Source organism: Belonocnema kinseyi, chromosome 10, assembly GCF_010883055.1.
Source record: "Belonocnema kinseyi isolate 2016_QV_RU_SX_M_011 chromosome 10, B_treatae_v1, whole genome shotgun sequence".
In the NCBI taxonomy this organism is placed as follows: domain Eukaryota; kingdom Metazoa; phylum Arthropoda; class Insecta; order Hymenoptera; family Cynipidae; genus Belonocnema; species Belonocnema kinseyi.
In genome coordinates this window covers 16,021,198-16,025,116 of record NC_046666.1, presented here as the reverse complement: position 1 = coordinate 16,025,116, position 3,919 = coordinate 16,021,198, and positions in this window count along the sequence as shown.

Genomic DNA, 3,919 nt, shown 5'->3' with positions numbered 1-3,919 from the left:
TGGTACGGCCCGAACGGGACGAGGGGGAGCGGCATACGGAATGCGACCCGAAGACTGGGCCTCCGCACCTGTGCCGTGTGTCGGATGTTCGGCCCCATCGGGTTGTTCGGCTAGGTCCGGCGGTAGGAGAGGCGTTTCTCCGGGTGAGATTCGCAGGCGGGAAGACGTACCTTGCTTCCTCACAAAACCGGGGTACCCGCAAACTGAAGGGTGTTGAGCGGTTGGTAAATGGCCGTCTCTTCTGTAGATCTCGCGTCCCGTCAATTACTCGGCGTATCTATAAGAGGTTCCAGCCTCCAAGTATTTGTAAGCCTGGAAAACCTGGGTCATAAGGTGGTCCAGCTATTCTTGGTGGGACAATGGCAGCCTGTTGAACGCGTTCGGCCTGTCGTTCTTCGTGTTCCCTCCGAAGTCGCTCTTCCTGACGCCTCCCAGCGTCCTCGATTGCACGTTGCCGTTGGCGCTCAGCGTGCTTGGCCCGTCGGGCCGCGAAACGTTTCCCGCTCGGCTGTCGGGTGCTCGGTTTTCTGCGGCTTGCAGGCCACTACAGAAGGGGATTGAACCCAACAAAGTGAAAACAACATTACGGCCGATGTTCCACTTGTACAGCGAAGGCACCGAGCAGTAATGTGCACTTTCTGAGCTACGCCGTCCCTCCAAAAAAATGAGCGAGGATCTGGTAGGGGCCTAACCGGGCTGGGGCCTGCTTGGCATTATAGCCCATCACCTTGTTCCTTAACTGATGATTGGGCGCGTATACCCATTCTCCCAGATAATAACGGGGAAGGCTGGGTGCCCCTGCGTATCGGGCCTGGTATGCGACCTGCTGTCGACGAGCCTCCTGCTCGCGATATTCATGCCCCCCCGCCGGCATTTTCTCGTTGGTCTCGGCTTAAAGCTCTTATTCTTCTGGGCGGAGGATAAATCTGTTCATGAGCAGATGGCTGGGGGTAAGTCCTGTCGTGGCGTTCTTCCTCCTTCGTAATCCAAACAGGAGATCAGACAAGTGCCGATCCCACGTGCGCTGATTTCCCTGCTGCAACTGTAGCCGAAGGCCCTTCTTTAACTTCTGATTTCTTCTTTGGGTGGGGTTGGCGCGGAAGTGATACACTGGGGTTGTCCATAGTTCACAACCCCACCGACGACTCGCCTCGACCCAAACATGGCCCGTAAATTGGGGCCCGTTTTCACACCTTTTCCTAGCGTCCATTTGCAGGACGAACCTTAAATCGGGGTCCGGCCTACTGAGAGTGATAGGCTTCTGGAATGCAGAATTTGCAGTTTCAAAGTGCAGCAGGTTCTCGGGCGTCATTTTGTAGGGCCTTTTGGTCGACAACATGTCGGATAGCGGGGCGAGGATGATCGAGGAGTTTGGGATATACTTCTTGACCCACTTGCAAATCCCTAGAAAGGACCGCATCTCCTTACGGGTTCGAGAAGGGGTGGCATTCCGAATATCCTCGACGTGCCCGGTTTGCGCCGGGTTACCCTTCGTACTAAACATGCGTCCCAGGTACGGTAGGGTAGTTTGGCCGAAGCTACATTTCGCTGGTGCGACCGTTAACCCGTATATGCTTAACCTTTCGAACACTAAGGCTAAGTGAAGTAAGTGCTCCTCCCAATTCTTGGAATAAATGACGATGTCATCTAGGTACGCTATGGCGTATATTCCCCACTGCTCGGCCAGAGCCTGGTGCATGAGGTTTTGGAAAGTGCCAGGTGCGTTCTTGAGTCCGAAAGACATCAACCCGGAACTGAAATTGTCCTCCTCCTGGGGTTGAGAAGGCGGTGTACTGGCGCGAGCTTAGTGACATTTTTACCTGCCATTACCCGCTTTTTGAGTCCAGTGTAGAGAAGATTTTGGCAGTAACGAGGTCATTCAATGCCTCGTGGATCCTCGGTAGGCACTGGGGAGCGTCTACCGTCATGCCGTTTAAGCGGCGGTAGTCTACGCAAAAAACGATAATCGCCGTCCATCTTACCGGCGATTACGATGGCTGAGCTGAAGGGCGACGTGGTAAGCTCAATGATGCCGTCGCCAAGCATTTCGCGGACTTGGACATCAATGTACTGACGTTTCTCGTCGGAGTAACTCCTGAGGGCATCGCGAAAGGGATGACCGTCCTTTAGCTGAATGTGGTGCTGCACGTTGGCCAGAGTCTTTCTAGCGTCCGCCTCCGTGAAACAAAGGTGCATGCAGCTTTAAGAGCTTGCGGAGCTCCGTCTGGTGCTCGGTGAGAAGACTTTTTGGTACCTCGATCTCCCCTATGGGGGAGGCAATTTCGTGGTCGTGGGGGAGGCTGCGAGGTATACCCTCGGTCTTCCGGTGGTTCCCACGAAAATGCAAGCAAGTTTATGACAATGTGCTGCTTAAGCCAGGGCCGCCCCAGGATTAGCTCTGCTCTCAATTCTGGGCTTACGTAAGACGTGCTAGGATAATTGGCTTGCTGAATAGTAGGTGACAGGTTGACCGTACCATTCAGATAAATCGTTGCTCCTATGGCAGCTAACAAAACGTGGAAGGAAGAAGGTGTGCGGACGGATAGCTCGAAAGGTGTCAAAATGGATTGCTTAACGAAATTCTCCGAGGCTAAGGTGTCGATCTCAGCGATGATCTCTCGTTTTCCCAGGAGAGTCCTGATCCTGGGTAAACCGCTGAGATCGACCGAGACAGCACTTAAGACTGGGGCGTGCTCTGCGCTGTCGGGGCGGCAGGCGCATCTGCATTGGCCGCCCGGTCCCTCCAGTTTCCCGGAACCGCGGCTGTTTGTCGTGTCTTGATTACCTGGCAGTCCCTATTGAGGTAACGTCATGGTGGTGTTCTTGGCCCGTTGTTCGCGAGCGGTCTTTCGGGGATTTTCCTGTCTTATCTGCCTCGGCTTGTACGGCACGTTCGACCAGTTGCTCTAACGTGGTTATGTTCGCTGCTCTGAGCACCTACTTGATCGAGAGCTTGAGGGCTTCCAGGAGCAGCGAAATAATCTCTGGGGCCAGAGGCAACAGTCTCAAAGCCAGCAAGTATTTTTTTGTGAGAAAATACCCGTGGCTTCCCGTTCTTCTTGTTTTGTAGAGTAAAGCTTGGTGTGTAATTTATTCAGCGCAGATACTCCAGCAAAATGCTGTGTTAAAAGCGTGCGGAATTTAGCCCAGGGTCTCCCAGTGTCTTATACACCTCGCACCACTTCGAGGCCTTTTCGGTCAAAGACTTCGTCACCATTCTTGACCAAAGTGATGGTTCAATAGTGGCAGTGAAGGGGGTGTGGTGGGGTAGTGCTGGGACAGACTAGTTGGCTGTTGGGTGGCAAAGGTCGCCTGTGGTGGTGAACGTGCTGCGTTCACAATTCCGTTGGGTGCCGGTGGTGATAGGATTATCGGCCGAGGATTAACTGGCGCGATACCCATATGCGGGCAACTGCTTGGCCCTGACGTGGCAATGTTCGGGACGCCAAATTGTTTTCAACGCCGTTTTCATGTCAGGGACGTAGAATTAAGGTAGAGAGACAGTGCGTGATGGGGGGGGGGGGGTAGAAGGACAGGAAGATACGGATAGCTAAGTAGTAATGAAGGCGACGAGTGCTAGGTACGTATGGAGGAATGCGGTGGCACAGGAGACAGTGGGAGAAATGGGGGATCCCGCGAAAGCACCCGGTCGAGTTAGGGCGCTGATGGGGCGGATCCTAGTTGTGAGGTTCCGGTCGTGCTGCGACGGTCTGGTTCGTACGTTGACGTGTGGCGAGCCACCGGTCAAGGTCTTGCATCCCTTAAGGTGGGTTGGTCTGACTGGTAGCTGAGGGCAAGCACACACGCTCGATATTCCCCTTCATTAGTTTCCGCCAAGCAGATAACCCGTCCATGGACGGTGCAGGGAGTTTTTCCTTCAAAGTAAGTGGTCGCCGAGTGCGGCATTTGTTTTTTCTTG